Source organism: Corvus cornix, chromosome Z (assembly GCF_000738735.6).
Source record: "Corvus cornix cornix isolate S_Up_H32 chromosome Z, ASM73873v5, whole genome shotgun sequence".
In the NCBI taxonomy this organism is placed as follows: Eukaryota; Metazoa; Chordata; class Aves; order Passeriformes; family Corvidae; genus Corvus; species Corvus cornix.
In genome coordinates, this window is record NC_046357.1 from 43,344,756 (window position 1) to 43,368,202 (window position 23,447).

A 23,447-nucleotide genomic window follows, 5' to 3' on the forward strand; every position below is an offset into this window, starting at 1 on the left:
TCAAATCATTGAGCAGCTCCTATCAGCTGCAATTTTTAAAAAACAGACAACTGTCTTGAAGCAGAGACTGATGTCTATTAAAAGAAAAACAGAGATCCTCATTTTCTTCCTTCCCTCCTTCCCGTCACAGCTGCCTGGGAGGCAGTATATGAGCAATCCTCCCTCTTGGATAACTAAAAAATATGGTGTGATTTACTGGCAGTATTCCTGGTATTAAGAAACTATACAATAATAACTTTATGTTATATATATATGTATAAAACTTGATACTTATGTTAAACAGACATGCATTGCATACATAAGAGGTACTTGAAATTACTTTGAAAACTTTGAAATCTCTGAATTTCTGTCTTTTTTTTTTTTTTTTTTTTGTTTTAACTAGACTGAGGATGATTGAGTAGAGTCCCTTAAAACTGGAAGGGAAAAATAGACACGTATGATAACATTTTGAAGTCCTTGCCCAAAATACTACCAAAGGTATTTTCTATGCATGTTAGACATGGTGGGGAAAAGCCATTATAATGTGGTTATGCATTGCTCCTCTTCTGAAAATCCTTTCTTTACTAATTCCTCCTCAGCAAAGCTCTAAAACACATCCATCTCCTCCACACCCTGGTGTTCAAAGACCTTACAACCTTTACTGCACTTACCTGCAGCACATATCCTGTGAGAAAGAGAAATGCTGTTATCCCTCTGTTAGAGGTGGGACTCTTAGACACAGGGAGTAACCTGGGCTGCTAAAGCCATGCAGTAAAATTGTGGTGTAATCCAGTCATGAATCCAGGGCTCCCAGTCCAAACTGTCATCTTGAGGCATCTTTCATGAACAGCTTTTCATATGATCTGCACACAGCTGCTCTTGCAGAAGGAAGTCATTGCACTGCAAGAGCTTTTCAGGTCAAAAATTCCAGTTTTGGTAACTTTTTTGGTGAATTTTGTCAAATTTGTGGACTCAAACTACAATTTGGTTCCATTCACCAAAGAAATTGAGTGCAATATTTTCCAGTGCAATTCTGAATGGTAGTAAGAGTAAAAACTTCATAGTTCCTCCTGAGCAGAATGGCCCTGTTCGTTCAGTGCTTGATGCAACAGCAGCACCCATTTCCCGTATAACCCTGGCTGTATTTGTATGCATGTCAGCTTTGTTGAGCTACAGAAACATATGTAAAGGGCAGTTTTCAAAAGCTTTGTAATGCCTAAGTCCTTGAAAGCACTCAGGTACCCTGTATTCTTTAAGAAAGTCAGGGAACCTGAACATCTAGAATCTCAGGCAGAAAATAAGATAAATACATAATGTCTAGGACCATCCAATATTTGCAAACAGCTTTTACTTCTGAAAAGGGCATCTAAACCCTTCAACCATCAACAAGCACCAGCATGCAGTTGAAAATCACTGACAGTCCCTGCTGTGGCTTTTCTTATCTGTGCCACTGGTACCTGAAGTTAACTTATTCTTCACTGTTGATTTTCCTGTCTAAAAATAGGTTAAATAATGGGGAAATATTCATACAATCTCAGCTCTTACAGACTGAGAATGGTGTTGGATTAGGGACAGGCTGAAAATTAAATGGTTTTAGCTTGATAAAGTTTTGTAATGCCAAATGTAACATTTCTAGCATTGTGTGCTGGCATCCGTGAATATTTTTCAACCTTTCTTCATGGGTGATGAGAAAGATTCTGCCTATTTCCTCCATGACTCCAGTACAGGTAAAGCTCTCAAAATCGAGGACAAATGACAGTATGTCAGACAGAAGAATTCAAAAGATTGATAAAGGCATTCCTGCCTATTATTGGAGAAGAGCTATGCAACTTATATTCTTAACTTTCTTCCCCAACAACAAAAAAATTCATATGACCTTCTCTTCTCCTAAATTTTTAAGAAGAATGGTGAGCAAGTCTTTAAATGTTTCCATGAAATTCACTGCTTCAGAATCCAGCAAATAGTGAAGGACCACTGATGAAAACATCAATTCCAAAGGATCCATTTTCTTGACCAGGAAATTGCGTGGAAAGACCTCCACTTTATTCCAGCCAGTGCAATCCCCACCAAGGATTCCTAGGGTAGATTTAAATAAACTCCAGTTCTATGTGTATTATGAAAATAAATACTATTTTAGAGAATCCCTCTTAATCTAAAGGTTTTTGCTCAGTTTGTATCAGTGAAGAAGCTGGGGAGAAGGGACGAATACGATAAGTCTTGAGATTTCACCAATATTTAATAGATAAATTCAAAAAAGACTAGGCAAAAAGAATGGCTTCTCTGGAAAGATGTTCCTGTATATTCATAAATGAAATATTTGTGACCTTTTCATGTAAGAAGAACAGGAGAGTAAGCAAAAAAATGTGCATGTCAGAAGAAAAAATGAGAAAAAATTTGCAGCTTCTACTCACATTTGAGGCAATTGTTCCAGAAGCAATACTCTCAGTTGGCATTGAAGACATTTCCTGAGTACCTTGGTTACTTCTGCTGCTCCACCTCATACAGCCATGTAGCATACACAGACATTCACTCCTTGGAATAACAAGCAAGGAAGGTGAGGGTGCTGTAGATCAGGAAAAAAAACCCACCTGATGGACTGTGATACTAAATTAAATGTAATGTGATGGAATTACTGCTCTACTTAGGCTTTTTTTTTTTTTTAGTACTTCTAGTAATTATGCCAGAGACACATACAAAAAAAAAAAAAAAAAAAAGAGATGCATGAAAAACAGTGGAACAAATAGTCCTAGCGTGCACTCACTTCTGCAGACCTAAAGCGAATGTCTTCGTTTATCCTGCAATCATAGGCAACCTGTATTAAAACACTTTGAGACTAGATCCAGGGCTTCAATGTCACCCTGATTATCAGCAAGCCCCTTCTGTTTCCACCTGATATATGCATGTATTGCTCTCTGTGTCTCTCTTCTTCTCTCTCTGTTTCCTGAACTTAGATTGTTATGTCTCTGAAATGATGTCTCACATAAATGTTGAGTGAAGATTAAAAAACAAGGCTGCAGGGAGTCAGGAGAAGATGTGTGATAGAGCAGCAGTGGTCAGATAAGTAACCATTAAAACAAAAGTAAAAGAAGCCAAGAGAATGTAATTTATCAAGCTGAGCCCTACTGAAAATGTAATGCAGGAGAGGCCAAGACATCAGCTACAGCTCTGCAAAGGCTTCTATTCAGAAGACTGCCAGCCTTCACAACAGGCCTGCATGGTGGAATGTCAGTCAGGCCCTCCTTCTATCTGAAGTGCTTAAATACCTGTGCCTGTCTCCAGCCTTTTACAAAGGGACCAAGGGACTGCCGAAGTGGCCCTTTCATTTCAAACATCCTTGATATTTACTGCCACAGCATGAAATTCCAATTTGTTAATGACTCAGAATCTATTTGTAAAAATACACACCTGTGTCTCTATTTTTATTCATGTAGTAATTGGTTTTGGTAGGTAAAGCTCATGTCTATACATATCTTTAGTATGTGCACAGAGGTTTTAATGACAGTATTGTCTTCTTGCTTTTCCAAGCAAACCTCTTCATATTTTTAGAGCATGCCCTGAACTGGCAATATTTGATAACCTGGCTTCAAAATCACAAACATATTTCACTCTTCTTAAAAGACCCAACCAGTGTACACACATACTTCTTTGTTTCTCAGCAACAGCACACTGAAAGCTTGCAGCTGAAGTGTCAGTGTTACTGTAGTCATGCAAATCACACAACTGTTTGTTAGTGAGTGAGATGTGAAAACCCCTGAGGAAAAAGTGCACGTATCTCCTGTCGTGATATCCAGACTTTTTTGCTCATCTCCAAAGTGTCTTCATACACTCCAGAAAACCATTGGCAAGATGGATTAAAAGCTAGAAAAATAAATAGGGTATACTTTAGTTGATATTAATTGTCCGTATGGGATGCTGCTCTGCTCTTATTCACCTGATACTAGGAAGACAGTCTGCAAGACCAGAACTGGAAAAAAAAGATGGAATATAATCACATGGAAACATGATCTGCGCTAGAAATAATAATCACAATCCTCAGTCTCATTTTACACTATATACCTAAATATCCTAGAGACCCATATATCATATCAATAATCTTTGGCATTTTAGCCTAAAACCACAGGATTTTCTTTCTACATTGCTTGCCCTTTCTTTTGGCTTGAATTGGGGAGGTACTGCCTGAAGTCCCCGGTATGTAGTCTGGGAATTCTGGGGACCTGGGGCTGCACCACTGCACAGATCCAGAGGACCTGAACTTCCACAGGAGGACTAGACCTTCCACAGGACCACCACTTTCCACAGCAGCCACCATTTCAACAGAACTGCAATCACTGCTTGATAGGATTGTGCCTACCACCCTGACCAAGAGGGTGCCAGGTTGTATTCTGACTTTGTGGGTTTAAGCCAGTTTTCCTAGATCATTGTATTTATTGTAATCTTTCTATTAAATTGTAACTCTGACCTAAAATCTTTCTCATGGTATTTGTGTGTGGTTCATTCCTCCTGCTGGTTTACTTTTAAACCAGCACAGTTTGCTCACATCATAGTGAGATTATAGAAGAAGGAATTTGTCTTCATGGGGAATTCCATTTACAAATTTGGCAGCCAGCATTACAGCCTAGCAAATTCTGCATCATAACAACCTGGCTCCTGAGTGGAGTTAGGGTGGGAAGGGACAGTAAAGAAGACCTAGGCTTTCTCCAGAGTAGAAGCATACATGGCTTTATTCTGATGATTTGGGAGGTGTTAGATTGCCTCTTGCTGATGCTGTCTAGCAGGGCTTTTTTTATAGAAATGGTTCCTATTGCTTCCTTCAGTTTTCATGTTTTAAGTAGGATAGCAGCTTGGCAGCTGGGGATGTTAGGCATAATTTTTGTCTTTTACCAGAGCAGATGAGCAATTATCTGCTGAGCCTAAATGTGGGGCAGAGCTGACCTAAGCAAGGGTTTTAAACTGCCATGCAGTCCAAGATCAGGGAAGCTGGGGACCAGTAGAGCAGAGAATAAAAAACATAAATAGAACAATTTGCTGAGGACTCTCTTGGTCCTATCTTGAAGAAAGAAACACTCAGAATCAAAGCAGAAACATGCTTCACAGGCATGTAGGTCACAGAAAACACATCCCAGGATAGGGACACTCTTTTTAAGTCTAGCTAAACAAAGCCTTCATATATCATGAATAAATTAAACCATGAAACAAGAAGATTTTTAACCTGTAAAGTGCAGGTCTGAGCCTGCCTTTTCAGAAGGGTAATACAGGAAGGGAAGGAAGAGCAGAAGGGAACTACCTCTAAAATGGCTGATCATTTTATGTAAAGGATTCAAACACAGTTTCCTCCAGTAGCTTGGAGAAGGACTTGATAGCTCTGCTAAGCCCTGCTGTTTCTGCGGTTTTAATATTTTCTAAATTAAACAAGGCCTAAATTATGCTTCTATATCAAAGAATAGACCCTACTAGCTGCAACTGGTAAAGATCTTTTCCACACCAAGACTTAATATTAATTTTCTTGGAATATTTTTGTCTTTTCTTATGAGTGTAAAGAATTGAAGTCTTAATAGTGCTTTCCCCATGAAAAAGAGGAAAATTCTTACCTTTCTGCTCGGTACATTTTTCACAGTGTTTCTTCACAGTCACCTCTGGTATCAGAGAGCTCAATGTGGATCATGTGGACTGTGCCATGATCTTAGCTTTTATTACAAATACAGCTTTTTCCTGTGTTCATGTTTGTATATTTTCAAAGGGCAGTCCTATTTTATTGCTCTTTTTGCTGTGCTGTGCTGTGTTTGCATGTCATCTATGCAGGTGTCTGATCCCAACCACTGCTGTGCTTTTGCATGATGCCAAGTGCCAAGCCTGGATTTGTACATTCCTTGGGATGGAATCCGGTGGTTGATCTTAAAAATTACCCAATGCACAGTGCTAAAACTCAGGAATTGCCACCTCCATCTTCACAGAAGGCAGTGTCTCAATACCATTTAAAGAACAGTTGTTGTGTCTCACCAAATGGAGTGCCCCTATAATCAAGAGACATTGTGACAGAAGTCTATAAATTAGGAGGATTGCTCATACTCCTCAGCACTTAACAGAAGGAAAATAATGCTTCCAGGGGTTGGTTGTACCCTTGCTCACTTTGCAGAAGTATTAAAAGAAAAAGCAGAAAAGGATTAAAGCTGCTTTTACTGCATTGTAGGGTGACTATAAATGCAGACTTGCATTCAATTCACAAAGGAATTTTTCCATCTCTGTTAGACTTTAAGTTGACTGCCTACCAATTGCAGATGCCATGAGGATCATAACAATTGAAGAAAACTAATGAACAGAGAAAGAATGTGCTTTTTAAACTTATTAAAACCATCGTAATACTGATGATGAAAAACTACTGCAATAATAGTAAAGAAATAAGGGTTGATGATTGCAGTACAGCAATAACAGTCTCTTCTCTATTTTGCATGGTCTCACCTGTAAAGGAATAATGGAGAATTGCACAAACACATAAAAATGTATACACCATCAAAAATTCTTATTAGGGCTGAGTTGGTGACATATTTTTTTAATATTTGATTATGTGACTCTTCTTTTCATGTGACAGGTTTTAATAGTTTGTAGTTGGTGGTTCTCCAAAATTGTTTGGAAGGCTAGAACAAAAAAAGAATTTTTGTAGAAACATCACTAAAAATTAGTAAATAGATCACTGTAGGACAGCGGGGTGGTTCGAACGGTCAGGGACGGATGGCGACGGGGACGGTGACGAGAGATCTCTATAGTCAGATCTTGGAACATGGGGTTTATTGCAAAGGGCGTGGGTATAGGGGCACTGCTCAGAGCTGCCAGACTCAGCTCTGAGCAGGCCCAAGAGAGTAAGCAGGTGAGAGAGAAAGAGAGGGTGTAAGAGCAAGAGTGGAAGTAAGGAAGGAAAGGAATGAAGTGTCTGAAGTCCTGGTTACAATACAATAAATCATCTTCTGTACTGAATATTCTAATTGTCACTAACCAATCTAATACAAGATACAAATCCTATAGCATTTACATACAGCCTATAAGAGTTCTTATATTACCATAGAGTGTTACATCTTAACTTCTAAAAACTACTCTTTGGACCCCTTCTGCTGAGCTAGTAGGGTCTGCTCTGACCCTTGGACCTGCCTGCAAGCAGAGGGTATTGTTCAGTCAAGAGGGGATTATCTTCAGTGGCCATACCATTGTTTTCCAGTTGTTCAGTAACTAAGACCTGGTATTTCAAAAGTGGCTTTCATTTCGATGTCGCTTATAGTTTTCATATTCCCAAAATCTTTTGTCAGGTAACCATATTTATAAGGCTTTCCTGTTTCATCTTCCCCAACAGATCACCTTGGGCATATGACAAGTTTGACAATCATAGTTTATTTATGTTCTGTGAACAATTACCAGACCTTTACAATTAAAACCTTTCCTGATTTCATTCTACTGATTTTGCAGTGTTAAAAGGCAGTCTGGGCAGTTTAAGTAAGCTTTATTTCTATGACTTTATACAACACGATGAAGACAAGCAGCAAAGCTGCCTAGTGCATTCTGAAATGGGTGGGTAACATCAAGAGTAAAGAAGAATACAAAGGCATGAGAAGCTGATAAAACTGAGCTGCTTCTGATCGAGGGGAGAAACTGCCCCAGGACAGGAGAGGACTGTCCTTTGTCAGCCAAGGAGACTGCCTGTGCGGAGGAGAGGTGGTAGGTGCTCGGTAGAAATTGGAACTCAGGTTGCCAAAAGGGGAACTTAAAGTTGGCCTTGTGAGAAGACAAAAAAAATGGTGAGGGGATAGCCACATGATCACTACAAAAAGGGTCCCTTTCCAAACCTGGAAGAGAATATGAGATTCACCGAATCACTCAAATATTACACTATCATGAAATACTAAAATAATACTAAAACCACTGTCTCTGCTTGTGGCTATTTTGTTCATCTCAGTAGATAAGTGTTTGCTTTTTATTATGTATATGGGAGTCAATTACTAAAGCAACAAAATAAAGTCTACAGAAAGATAATGTATTAAAACTATGGATTCTTGATGTGGAGGGTACATTTGCATTTTGACAGTTTACTGCTAATCAACTACTATTTCTTCATATGGTCCTGCCTTGCTGGAACCCTGAGTTCTGAGAATTTCAATCTTTCAGTGTTGACAGACAATGATCTTCAAAAGCACACTGCATTTGACCTGAAGCCTTGGGAAAGGCTTCCCAAATTGTGTGATAACACTGAGATTGTTGCTGTGTAATTAAAGTTGTGTCACTGGGTGGAATATGTAGAGATGTAGAAAATTAGGTTTATGGAATTTAGTAACAAGATGGAGGACTTTGGGTGTGGATTTGTCCTTCTTTTTTTTCCTCTTTCTTCTTCACAAAATTGGTGGTTTTGGTATTGGTTCAAAAACCCTCAGCACGGATCATAAATGAATAGTTACTGGGTTATAAGTAAAAATAAGTTCGTTGGCATTCCATAAATGGACAGTTGAGACTTTAAAAGGCCTTGGAAGTTAGAACTTGGGGCCATTTTCACCTTGTTAACTCAGAGGCACACTCTGTGCAGCTATACTATAGATAAGGAATAATAAACATTTGAGTCTGAAGATAAACTCCATGTCTCCTGTGTTTCAATCCAAACTCTGAGTAAAAGAACTCATGAAACAGAGGCAAAGAAAAAAGAAACAAAAAAGAGAAAATTAATACTGCCTCTTCCATTGCATTCAGTCAAGGAAAGGCAAATTCATGAAAGTATGAAGCTGCTTTACATTACTTGTTTTGCACCACTTGCACACACTCACATTTATCTGTAATCTTCCATTTGCAGTGACACTTTATCAGTTATCATATAGCCAGGCTCATCAATGTCAAGATCTCAAGAAAAATAAAAATCACACAGGTAAAATACATGTTTGGAATGTGCATGTAAAGTTCAAATTCCTAAACATACTACCTTTCCCTCCTGTTTACTCAAACTAAATGAGTGTGTTTTGTTTGGAGAGTAGTTCAGAAAAGAAATGGGGGAAGTGAAGAAGGCAGAAATCTGGTTCCCAGGGCATTTATACTCCAGGCTCAGATCTTCAGTTTGGGGTTTTCAGTTTTTAAATTCCTGACATAAGAAAGATTTAATAATTCATACATTATATTAAGGGCTGAGTTATAACTTCAACAAGTTGGCATTACAAAACTGTCAAAAATGTAACAGCTCCTGCCTTCTATAATTTCAGCTGCTTCTGATGAATTATAGGGAAATGCCTTATTGGTGTGCAGTGCTACCAATTATCTGACAGAGCCAGAGTGTATATCCAGCTAATCAGAAATAAGAGCACAGAATTAAATCTCCCATGTGAAATTCATCATTTACATACTTATTATTCAGAAATTATAATAAGGCTAATGAGAGGCTCACATGGTGCCTTTAAAAGTCAAGCCAATCTTACTGTGAATTTTCAGCAGATAAAGCTTCCCTGGTACACAGTAGTCAAAAGATAAATTCTGTTGATTACAGTTTAGTTTAATTAAACATTACAAGTTATTTGTATGGATCCATACATGCTTTGCATGAAGGGATTAGTTACATAAGTTGGAACTGTCTCAAGAGAAGTAATGGAGACAGGGCAGACAGTTAAACAAAAACACATAGGGAAGGTTATTTTTGCATCCATATGGGTACAAGCACAATAAGACGCAAAAGGAAAAAAAATCATGGAAACTTATTTTGGAGGGTGAATGCTGCTTTAAAATCCCTGTGCAGCACAGCCACATGCTGCACATGCAAGATGCAGGGCAGATGGCACATTGTGACCTCATGGTCAAACAGTTCCCCACCTCCAGTATGAACATGATCCACCTGTCTCATCCTCACTGTAGATAAAAAGGAGCTCTCCAGAGGCTGCTCAGGTTGCTGATGCTGGCACCTGACCCTTTCCATGTATTTATAACACAAGTTACAGCTCATTGTGGGCATTCAGACTTGACATTAGTGGGTACCTTTTCCAGACACTGAAATGTGTCATAATCAGCTGTCATCGCTGACTTCATTTTCCAGGCACACCTTGATTACCATACATTACCTCAATCACAAAAACACAAAGAGAAAACTTGACCATCTACCCCTTCTCCCAGAAGAGGCATTTAAATTTATATGTGTGACTCTCCATGACCAGGAATATGATTGTGTTTCCCTGGGCTCCTTTCCAAATGCTGTCTCTCTCTTTTCTTTGGAAAAAAATGTTTTGAAACTGTTTGTTATAATAGTAATTAAAACAAAAAAACAAAAACAAAACAACAACAACAACAAAAACCCCAAACCACAAAAAATAAAGGCACAAAACCAACCTGCTTGCTGTCACATAGTCACTTGGGATTGCCTTGTGTTGTGTTGCTGTAAGGGGTTTCCTTTGCCCATGATCTGCTCACAGCCAGCACTTTATTTCCACTTCTATGTATTTCATAACAACACTTGCCACAAGGAAAGATTAGTCCAGTGCCAGCAGAATAAAATAACATGATAAAGGCACTATTAGCTGTGGTCTTTAAGTACCTTTTCTTTCCAATATTCTCTCTTCCTGATGTCCTCTGCAATAGATAAGGAAGCAAAGTCAAATCAAGTAACTCTTTGCAACTGAGATCATCTTCAGCCAGAAAATTCAACCGCTTTCAAAATATGTTCCCAAATAATTTTTAATTTGGTGACTGGTAGCAGTTTTGTCACAAGATGTTCAGTAGGTTTAAAATTGGACATATTTTACCGAGGGCAACTATTAACTCAGTAAGAGCAGAGAAAAAAAACTTACTCATCACTTTCTCAGCTAAGACTGATTGAGATAAGTAGCTGACGATCTACAGTAGCATACACTAATCCATCTAAAAGCTGTCCATTTCCACTTGTAATGACAAAGGGCTCTGGTCTGATTGAAGAAAAGCCTGGGTTTTGCAATCACCTTCTTTACACATGTAATTCAGATTCATTGGGTTCTCCCTGCCAGCAGGAAGAGAGCTCTCCTGTCTGGCCCCACAAGCCAGAGAATCCTGTACCGTGTAAACCAGGGACAAGGACCCAGTGCAATGAAGACTGTAAAGTGCACCACTAGCGCTGTTCCCATGCTAGGCCAGGCATGCCACGGTGAGACCCCCAGAGGTCCTGGGAGCCCCTGCAAGGTGATGGGCTGCAGTCAGGCAAGTGCAGCCCTCAGAGCACCAGCCACACTTTAGGTGAAGCTGCCATGCTTCTGCTCCTGCTGTTGGTGTGCTCACTGACATTGAGAACTAGACTTCATCACCAGAGACTCCTCTGGCATCACCCCACAAGTCACTGGAGTAACACCTACAGAGAATTTTGCCTTGCAGCCTTAGTTGTAATGGATGGTTTTCATTACTTTGGTTCATTTTTCACATCCCCACAAGTGTTGTTCTCCTTGCAAATCACATACTTGGTTTTCATAAGTGTCTGCATTTAATTAGCCTCAAATTAGAAACCTGCAGCACTGCTGTAAAGCAAATACTTAGATAGTAGTGAAGGACCAGAATAAAAAAGGGTTTTTTTTTCCCTGAAGGAAATCATTCACAGCTGCAGTAGCAGGGAATGACACTTTAAAGGGATTATACTGTAAACAGTAACAATCTTTATTGGTGGTGTCCGAAAAAGTTGCCACACTCAGATATCAAAAATACCCCTCAAGGCTACACAGCTATGGAATTTTTCTCACTTTTCATATGTAAAACAAAAAAATTAGCCACATAAAAAAATAACCTGAGTAAAAGATTGACTGGTAAACATATTTTTCATATTCAAGAGAACATGAATTAAAAGAAGCTTATTTTGTTGCTGGAAAAATAATTATATATTTCAAGTTTTGGGAAATAGTTTCATCAAAAATGAAAAATTGTTTAGAATAAGAAAATGTCTATGTTATTAAAAATTTTTCACCGCAGCTGTCTGTGTTCCCCAAATCCTATATTTAAGTGAAAAAGATACATTTTCAAAGTTAAGGAAAGAACTACACACCTAGTTGGTGCTATGAAGTCCCTTGTGCTTTTGAAGTGCAACATGAAACAGGCACAAAGAAGCAAGCTGATTTTCAGTGGTGAAATTCTTGGAGCATCTTTAGACATTTATGTGGCCATGAGGAGAGCTAGGCAGGGGACCTGACACCCCCATGGCAATTACAAGGTAAAGGTCATTTGCCAGTCTGGGCATGCCCTGGGCAGAGAATCTCATGCACAGTCTTGCAGAGATTTCCTCTGTGGAGGAACATCTTCAGCAGTCCTTGACCCTCTGTGCTCGCCTGCCCCTGCAATGTATCAGCATGGGCTTTTGTGAAGCTGCATGGTGAACCAAAAGGAGGAGCTGATTTGAAGAATGAGAGGCCTTCTTTTCAGCTGTATTGTTTCCTTGATGCAACACAACCACAGCAAGGGCTGCTCTGGAAGAGCTCAGTGGCCACTGGAACAAGACCTTATGAGGACAGGATGAGGACGCCTGGTTTGTTCAGCCTGGAGAAGATACTGGGAGTTGTCTTAGCCCAGGTGCACCTTGCACTTGGTCTTGTTAAACCTCATGAGATTCCCATGGACCCACTTCTCCATCTTGTCCAGGTCCCTCTGGATGGCAATTCTGAACTTCAGGTGTGTCAGCAGCACCACTCAGCTTTGGATCATCTGCAAATGTGCTGAGGCTGCACTCGATCCATTTGTCTGTGTCACTGATGAAAATATTAAATAACAATGGTCTTGATACAGACCCCTGAGGGACACCTCTTGTCACTGATGTCCATTGGGACTCTGAGATGTTGACCATTACCCTCTGGACGTGGCTGTCCACTCACTTTCCTATCTGTCTAACAGTCCACTCATCAAATCCCCCACTCTCCAATTTGGAGAGAAGAACATTGGGGCGGCCGTGTCAAAGACTTTACATAAGTCCAGATATCTGACATCTGTAGTCCTTTCCTTATCCACTGATGCAGTCACCCCAGCATAGAAGGCCACTAGGTTGACCAGACAGGATTTTCCCTTGGTGATGCCATGCTGACTGTCTCGAATCACCTCCCTGTCCTCCCTGTGCCTCAGCTCAGCTTCTAGGAGGATCTGTTCCATGATCTTCCCAGGCACAGAGGGAAAGCTCACAGGTCAGTAGTTCCCAGGGTCCTCCTTTCTGCTCTTTTTAAATATGGGTACAATATTTTCTCTTTTCCAGACACGTAGAGCTTCACCTGACTTCCGTGACTTTTCAAGTATGATGGAGAGTGACTTGGCAATTACATCAGCCAACACCTTCAGGACACTCTGATACATCTCATCAGGCCCCATGGAGTTATGCACATTTGGGTTCCTCAGGTGGTCACCTTCTCCTATCTGTTGTTGCCAATTTACCAGCACAGGTTATTGGCCTGCCTTTTCCAGTTAACATACCTGTAAGAAGGCCTTCCTGTTGCTCTTTACATCCCTTGCCAGGTTCAGTTCCAGCTTCGTCTTTGAGGACAATGTGGGGAACCAGACTGGAGGAATTGAATCAGATGCCAAAAACATTTATGGAAAACATGGAGAGTTTGAGGCTTTATTGCTGGATTAATTTCTTGACACAGATCATGGCATAGCTGCTGAACAGCTGTGCTGTCACAAATCCCAGGAAATGCAAGTGTAAGAAGGAGGTTGTTTTTTAACATTCTAAACACTGAAACATGTTCAAATCTGTTTACTCACATTAACGTATTTAAAACATATTAAATGCGTGAGCTTAATACTGTGCCAGAGTAGGAAACCCCAGCAGCTGAAGCTCATCCTTTCTTAACCAAAGCACCATTCCCCCAGGAACTTGTTTGTGACTAGAACTTCATAAGCAAACTGCATAAATTGCAACATGAATTAAAATTATTCTACTCATATCAATGTGGTTCATGTGAGTTGCTTCATCTGACAATCCAGGCCAGCATCATCACTCTGGTCAGATGAAACAGCAGCATTCAATCAGTAGCCTCAGTTCTTCTCTACAGGAGTTGTTCTCCTGTAGTTCTCCTTTTCCTTCCCTCTCACATCATTGCCCTCAGCATCTAATACTGGGCAGAGGAATAACTGACTAATTTACTGGCATAATTTTTACCTCTGCATAGCTCTGCAGCAATATTCTCCTTCCTTTCCCTCCGCAGAATCATAGAATCATAGAATAGTTTGGGTTGGAAGGGGCCTTAAAGACCATTTTGTTTCAACCCCCACTCCATGGACAAGGACACCTCTCATTAAACCATGTTGCTCAATGCCCCATCCAATCTGGCCTTGAACACTCCCAGGGATGGGACATCCACAAGTTCTCCAGACAACCTGTTCCAGTGTTTCACCCCTCTCACAGGAAAAAACTTTTTCTTATATCTGATCTGAACCTACTCATTCAGTTTGAATCCATTCCCCCTTGTCTACCACTACATGCTTTAGTAAATAATCCCACTCCAGATTTCTTGTAGCCCCTTTCAGGTACTGGAAGGCTGCAGTGAAGGCTCCCTGGAGCCTTCCTTTCTTCAGGATGAAAAGTCCCAATGCTCTCAGCCTGTCTTTGCAGGAGAGGTGTTCCAGGCCTCTAATAATATTCATGGCCTTCTTTCTCATGTAAGTTAAATATTATCTAATAGATGTGGCCCTAAATAGATGTGTTCTCTTTAAGCTCATTTTTTTCTGTTCAGGCAATAGCTTCTCTCTGAGGCAATTGTCTTCTCTACTTGTTTTAGCTGGCTCATATTGAACCTTGCAGATTATTTTTTTAAACTGTATTCCCTATTGCATGAGAGCCAAAATATAGAAGTGGCCACATCCTCTCATTCTGTAGTCCTAGATCCTACGTAAATAGCACAGAAATTGTTATTTTTCATTCTCTGTCTTCCTTTTCTTCTTTGACTGATACAGAAAATACCAAAAAGCATTGGGTGCAGCAGCTTTCAGCCAAACCTTATTAAAAGGAATTTATTTTACATATAAATTAACAATTTGAGCTTTCCATTCCTTGTGACTCCCTGCTTCATCTTAACAAGGATTCCCTGTTGTAACAGCAAATGTTAATTTTAGTGGTTTTAACTTGCTTTTTGGCCAGAAATGGACAAAATCCTTGTATATTTTTTCTGTTCATCTGGCTCTTTCCATCATTCCTATCAGAGTGTTTCATTGCTGCTTGAATGTCTTCTCCAGAGGATATGTGTTTTCACCTGGTATCAGTGTAATGTCCATATCTGATTCCCAGCCTCTGGTACTTCTCTCACATTACTATGTCTGCACTCCTTGTCCTAGCAGAGATTAAGGCTGTCCCTTCAGTGGCTTTACAGAAGGACCACAAAGCTTTGTTTTGTCTCCATGTTTTTTCCCACCATCCCTTTTACTGGTTTTGCCAGTAAGAGCTACACACTATACGCCAGTGAAAATGCTTCCTCTTGGCATAGGGAATTTTAATGATAGAGGGTTTGTGAACAAGGTTGTCATTCCCAATTATAATTAAAGACAATTAAAATTATAATTAAACAGTGGTGGATCAGAGTGACCCTGTGAGCAGGTGGCTGGTGAGCAGTCCAAGTCAATGAAGTACAGTTGGTGTTTTACGTCCAACTCAGCTGCAACAAAGCCAACAGTAATGGTGCTGGAGCTCTGTACCTTTGAAGTAGCTACAAGATTAGATTCCTTAGAAGTGTAAAAACATTCGCTGGAAACAGTTTTTCCTTAAAATCATGAAACTAGAACTATTTGGAAGATTAAAGGCAATTTCAGTACTTAAAGAGAATAACTGAAATATCAAGGGAACTTCCCCAAAGAAATTGTTGATAAAGTGAGGATCCTAACACTGGGCCCCAGATGACTCTACATCTATGTCTGTTTTTTCATTCAGGCATAATGTATACCAAAGTAACAGCTATTGAACATATTGCTACTTTCACCCTCAGTTCCTTTTCTGTGAAGATTTAGAAATATATTTGCTGCTTGTTACAAATGAGAGAGGGGCTGCTGTTATTCTGTGTCATCCTTTACATAATGCTAATACTAACTCTTATTAAAAAAGAGTTTTGTTGGGGTTTTGTTTTGGTTTTTTTCATAATTGCATCACTCTGTAAAGGATAAAATGCCAGATGTGAAAGGTCTAAAGAAAAAGTAGTTCTTTCCAGTTGAAGCCAAACACCGTGTGTGTCTTACACCTTACTCAAAGGGCTGGCCATGGTAAAAAAATATAACATCATTTCTACCCATTTAAAAAGATGAGCCTAAATGGAGACAGTAATCTTTATTCTTGGAATTTTTTCTACATGTTCCTCCACTGAAAATATTTTTAAAATAGACAAGAAAGGTAGATCATTGGAAAAGATATATTAATCTCTAAATAATACGCAGAAGTAATAACAAATTTTCATTAAAAATATATGAATGGCCCACGTTCTTCAATTGCTTCCCTCCTTCCTTCCTCTTCTCAGCTGAAAGTTTCTTCTATTTTAATAGTGGGTTGACATGAGCTTCCAATTAAGAATCATTTTATCATGGCTTAACATTTAAACAATTATGTCTTGAAATACTGACTTTTCTGCCCATAGAAGATGCCAAATTTCTGCCAGAGAGCCTTGGGACAACTTGCTAGCCACAAGCAATCAGAGCCTGGGACCCAGTGACTCTGGAGGTTACTCATGTTCATGCCAATCACATTAACTAAAGTCATGGTTATAATAAAGCCAAGTGGCACAGTTTATTTTGGTTACTGACATATGTAAAGTGGTTTTCTTAAAGATGAACTATCTAAAGATTAGATTTGCATACACTCATACTCTGTCCACATCTGCTGCTTGCTACATCTTTTTATTTCTGTAGCTAGCATGTTGTGAGAAAAGCACAAAAAAAAATCCAGATCTCATAATCATCTTTTTGAGGTTTCTCATAGTAGCTGGGCTCAAAAATAGAATTTGAAAGATTTATGTTATTTAAAGTGAAGTGATGAATAGTTTTGTGAAAAAGAGAACAATTTTTGAATAATGGCAAGTTTCTTGCACATGTACTCACACCCTGTGTACTTCAGGAGGGAATTCTACAGATATTTTCATTATTTCTAAACCCATTTTTTTTCCAGATTGACAAAACCTCACTGACAGTGAGTTAGGAAGAGTAGTAGTTAGTGAAATTTCATTCCTAGATTTCTCTTGAATGACTCACTGTACTAATACTGAAACTATCACCACTGTGCTACTCTCTTTTTGCACTCCACTTATGATTTCCAAATCACATGCTAATTTTTGAACATCTCCCAGAATGACAGAGCTGTGCAGATGGCCATGTAAATGCTTCCACTGTAAATACTCAGGCAAACATGCATTCACGCCCTTATTTCTGATATTTTACTTAGCATTGAACATTCTTCTGAACAAAAACTTGCTTTCAGAAACATTTGGAGAACATAAATGAAAAGAATTCTGAACACCATGGAAGCTGATTCGTGGTTTCTATTCAAAAAACTGCTAGTGAAGGCTTCTAAAACAGCTACAATCATGAGCATATTCTTCCCCCCATGACCCAGATTAGAAGAAGAAGTACATGGGTAACTTTAAACATGAAAATAGTGTCAGTTGCTCACAGATTTATATATGCAATTACATTTCTTTCTTACCCAGGAGCTTTATGATTTTTATTCATGTTTACCTTTTCCTGAAATTTTATGAGAAATCTTTAGGAATGGCATAAATGCAGTGACTTAATGCAAGTGTTAATCAGTCACAAACTTTAATGTCATTATGCAAGGGAGAAAGAATGATACTGGAACAAGAGAAGCAGATAAACAAAAGGAAAGATATAAATGAAAGGTAGCCGTGGAAAAAGAACATATAGCCAGCATGACTGTCAGTGTAAGAATATAAATGTAAAGTCAATTATTAGAAGGTTTAAAAGGCCAATCAATATAGAAATTGCTTGAAGTAATTCCAGGGGTAGAATTGCTCGATGATAATAAACAAGATGAGGATCCTTCAACAGGATGAAGTGCTGCTAGGAAAAGAAAGTCTGTACGTGAACTGAAGAAAAAACACAAAATTTAGTGACTAAGAAGGAGTCACTGTAACTGTGACTCAACAACTGAACATCAGAACAGATTATTTGATTAATTGTCCAATAACTGCACTGCATTACATATTTCTGAATTATTTCCTTTAATTTCTTTATTCTGCATCCACTCAGAGCTTCTTCCTTTAGGAGAAAAATAGGGATAAATTTATAATAAAAGTCATAAAGAAACCAAACATTAAAGAAGTTAATTGTGTACCTTTTATAACAGGGTATCCAGAAAAACACTAAAGAAATATTTGAAATAGCTGTTTTAAAAAAAACCCAAACAGATGTTTTGCCAGTGAAGGAGTTTAGAGTGGTGTTGGATTTCAGATAATTTTGAGTACAGTCAGTCAACCCAAAATTTTTAATCAATTATTTACAACGTTATTCTTCCACAAATCCTACAGATACAACCCACTCAGCCCTCTGCTCCATGAGTGTTATAGTCAGGTGGCACAGCAGTAGTAGGTCGATTACTCAGAAAGCAAACACCTGTCTAAGATAGCGATGTTGGCTCCAGCTTGTTTTGCTGTCTGTGACACAGTGCACTAGGAAGTTGGTTCAGGGATAAGAAAACTAACCAAAGATAGCCCTTTGTTGAGGAAGTAGGAGAAACAGAAGAAATGAATAGGAGAGCACAAAGTTGGAGCTACAGCTTTAATGGAAGACAGCTTGAGGATACAAGGTATAGGGTACGAAAAAAATAAAGGAACAAGAGCTGAAGTAGGTTGCTTGGGACTATCAGCATGCAAAGCTACCTTTTAGACAAACAGTTGTGATGCCCACCTCTCCGTCTTTCTTGAGTCCCCTTGTATAGCAACCAAAGAGCTGGACTTCATCAGTAAAGAGTGGTTGCAAAAACATGAGTTGGAAACACTTTTTCCTTCTCTGGTATCATAAACTTTCATACTCCTGCTCCTGGCATAAACCAATGGCCACAGTAACACACCTACTCTGCCTTCATAAATCCAGGGAGCAGAGTCCATGATGTGGGGTGAAGATGCCAGTAACAACCTTATTCCATTAAAGGGAGGGTGATGTCTATGCAGCAACTGGATAGGTAAGATTCTCCTTCCTACTTTTCCATGAGGCTTCACAGATGGCCAGATAAGCTTCCAAGACTGTCTCCTGAGAGACCATGAGCACAGTCCTCCATAATGAAATATTTTAATGGTGTTTAATGCATCCTCCTTTCCAGTAAACCATAAGCAAAGAAGCTTATACTGAAGGCATGAATGTTAAGACCATAGAGTCACTTGCGTTTTCATCTTCCTCCACTAATAATCAGCAGCAAAGGGAAAAGAAGCTGCAACCTGAACACAAAGACAAAATGAATAACAATAACGCTAGCAATAATAATAGCTGTAACAACAGCAAAAATAGAATTAGACTTCAGTTGACATCTATGACCCAGAAGGAGAATTTAGATAAGGCAATTAAGTGGGCATGTTTTGTGTTGTTGGGATTCATTTTCATCGGGTTTAAACAAAAAACATACAGGGACTGTCATATTTTCTTAAACCAAAATTTTAAAATGTTCAAGCTACTAAAAAGGTAGAATATTCCGTGCTCAGTTCAATCCATTTTAGCCATCGGCAGTTATTGTTGAGTGCATAGCTACATGCTTCACATTCAAAAAAAGCAAAAAGCCCATATGTTTGTGAGAACAGTATTAGTAATTTGTTTTTCCTCTGGAAACACTATTTTTTGATAGCAACAAATGAGCACACTACACACACTTGTAGTAACGTATTATAATCTACACTAAAACAAGATGTCTCCTGATTACTTTCTTACCTGAAGATCAAGGACTGGACTCCAAATTATCTTCTCTGTTCAACTTAGCTTTCAGACTCTGAAGTTTGAAGGTGTATAAACCTTTCTGACTAGAAGATATCAATTTTTCTTTTTAAAAATTAAATCACTTGGAGCAAGAATCTGGAGTGAGAGGAACAATGATTTGGACACAGGCTCCCTTATGAAATAGTCTGAGGAGGCTCAGCAAAGCTGCATTTGCTCTAGTGTTTCCAACAAATATTCCTACAGAAAGTCAGAAAATATCAGTAGACACAATCTGGCTGTTAAAAAATGTAGAAAAGTGAAAAGGAAACTTGCAGAGAATGGTCTCTTTTGCCTGTCATTTTCTGATAATGGGAATGTACTGAAGAATAGTGCTACTGATGAACATAATCTGTAACCTGTATGGGCTTTCACTGAGATTTGGGGAATTTTTAATTCTGTATGGTTCCTCTTCCTCCTTAGAGGTGTTTCTCCAGCTTCAGAAAAACTCACCCTTTAGTTTTAGAAGAGATTTTTGTCTTTCAATTCAATGCAAACATTTATTGTCTCTGGAATAATAAAAGTCCCATTTATTGACTGTGGAATAATAGCTCAGAAATAATCCCTTTGGAATACATATGTCAATGCCATTAGTGCATCTTGTCACTAATGGATTCTTGAGTATTTTTTTTTTAAAGCATGTGACCAGTATAAACAGAAATTGGAACAGATCTTCTGTCCTGTAGATATGTGACATATAGCCACTTTTATGAATTTATTTTGCCTGGTTTTTTACATTATTAGTTTAGTTTAGTTTCAAAGCCTTAGAAACTTGGTAATTTAATTTGTACCACAGGAAAAAATTACTATTCTGTGCCTTTTGAGTGGTGGGAACAATCTAATTAATAACACTAACAGATAGGCATTTCCTTCTAGCAGCAATTTATAATCCAAGAAATTTACCTTGAAGCCAGAAGCACTGTGTTGGATCAGCACACCCAGAATACAGCCAATCAACAGCATAATCTTCCATTAAACACTTCCATCTTGAAAACAGATTCCATGGCCTTGCATATGTGGGATCTCAAACACTCATATGAGATATTTCACATTTCTTTCTGTCTTTGTTTTTTGTCAAACATGACTGCATTTCACAGCTATAAAAATTGGGTACTGGGAAACAGTTCATTTCTTCCTCACACAGACATCCTTGTAGAATAACCCAAGAGCTATTTGGCATCTGAATTAGTTTTGGTGCTCCATGCCTTAAATTCTTGCTGGTTAGACTTGCAATTTACTCTAACTGTGCAATCCACAAGGCAAGTGACTATCAGACTGCCAAACCGCAGGACACTGTTCTGACAAATACCATGTTACTGTACACTCCGCTGCCATTTTTCTAATGTAAACCAGGTCACCCTCTGCACTGGTCAGTGTCCTCAGTAAAATGATGCTTCAGAGTCCTGCCTATCCCAAGGCTGCTGTATTTTAGCCCCTGCTAGTCCCAAAAAGTTAAACAGGAACCTGACATGAAAAAAAGATTTGGGAAGGTTCAGTAACTGCAGGACAGAGACAACTACGCCAGCTACTTGTTTTAAAGAGTTTCTGGTTTTGCCTTGCTTCTAGTTATGAGGAGTGAGGTACTAATAGCCCACCATTCAGAGTCCTGAAACAAAAAATAGAAAAAAGAACTAAAAAAAAGGAAAGAGGTAGATAAGCATGGAACTTTTTTGGCAGAACAGGTGTGTTAAGCATTTACAGGAAGCTCTTTTGTGCAGTTAAAAATAGCTAGAGACAAAGGAGGTGGATGATGCTAGAAGTCAGCTGGTAGGGACACCAAGCTCTGTGGGGATTGGGGTGGGGGGTGGAGGTTAGACTTAGTGGGTTTTCTTCTGTTCCGAAATCAGCCAAAACTGTGTGATCAATTAGCAGAGGGTGAGCTGTGCAGAAGAAAGATGTATGGGGAGGGAATACACAAAAAGGGGAGAAGAAGACAGGAGAGAGGGTGGGGAAACAAGTCAGAGGCAGACAAACGAGAGTGCAAATGAAAGCTTTCCTTGCATTGCTGGGTACAGTCAGGGTGATACAATTCTATGTGAGCAAATAATGTTAAAGATAAAGCCCAGATATTGTGCTATAGATTTTTTATTTAAAAATTCACTCAATATATCCCCAGATTTTACTTATTACACAACTGAAGGAAAAGAACCATATTTTTCAGCACAATGGTCTGCTACCGGCACATCACTTTTTCTGGAAATATACTTGACTGATTACGTATGAACAGAGACTCTATCTGCTGCAGCTTGAGCAGAACTCCGAGATACAGAATTTCATATTCACAAACACGTCCGTGATACTGCCCTGATTAAACAAAGGCTAATGATGGAAACTCGGTGTAGCTTGCAAGGACTACAGATGGCTCTGGGACTCTGGTGCAAGAGGGTGTAGAAAGTAAAGGGACGTTCTACTAATCCGAATCTCAGGAACTATAGGGAGACTAGGAAGAAGATGAACAAAAGGCAGACAGAAGATCAATATGTCTCTCCTTGAGTCACAGTAGCCAGTTGGTTTTCATGAGGGAATTAAGGGCCAAGTTTCATCATGCGAAAAAAAAAGTGACTAAAAAAAAAGATCTAAAGTCTTAAAAATACCAATTTCTCAAAATAAATAGAATATTAACAGCAACAGTTAGACACAGTGACTAGAACTGAAAGCCTTTACAGGAGAATCTTGTAGAATTGGAATTAAAAGTTTTGAAAATAACTGCAAAGTGGTTAAAAGAAGTGAGAACATAATTTAATTTTGAAGATGATTTAGGAATTCTGAAATTCATTATAATTTTGAAGTTATGAATTTTATCTTTAAAAAAAACCAAAAACACAACAAAACAAAAAAAACCCAACAAAAATAACAAAAACCCAGCCTCTTGGAAGTATCAAGATGCGATTTTTAAAGGCTTCTAGTTAACCTTTGTGGTGTGTGGGAAAACTGGGTCTTTATTAACAGCTGGAGTCTGGAAACCCTAGAAGTGCTAGTTCCCAAGCTCTGAGCCTGTAAATTACAGACCTTGTCTCCCAGCTCATTTTTATGACTGGCAGCTAGAGTCATAATTGAAACCTCAAAACCTAGAAAACCTCCAATTCCCACTTCGACAAGAAACTGAAGAGTCTGGGAGTTATTTAATCTCCAGCAGGCAGGCAGGGTACAAAGATGTTAAAGAAAGTTGCTGGCAAAATTCAAAACCCTGCCTCACCTATCATACCCTCACAGAAATCAAAATGTCTCTGCAACCATTTGAAATTTGACAAAAATTATTCTCTGATGGAAAAATTGTTCCCTTTGAGAATTTCTCAACTGTCTGTTTAGCAGAGTTGAAACACATCATATTCCAGAGATGAGACACAAGAAATGAATAAAAAAGTTTTTCTGACATACTTTTAATGGCTTCTGAGCTAGTCTCTTGTAAGTCTGTTCTGGTCCTTTAGCTCCACCTGAGACCTTAACAGCTTTATCACAACTGCCTAGCTTCATCAGGTTGGTAACAACCAAGAAATTGTTTTGACACTCAATACTTTCTGTCAAAAACAAGTCTTGTGACTTGCTGCAACAGTGATATGTCATTAAAAGAAAAATACTTATTT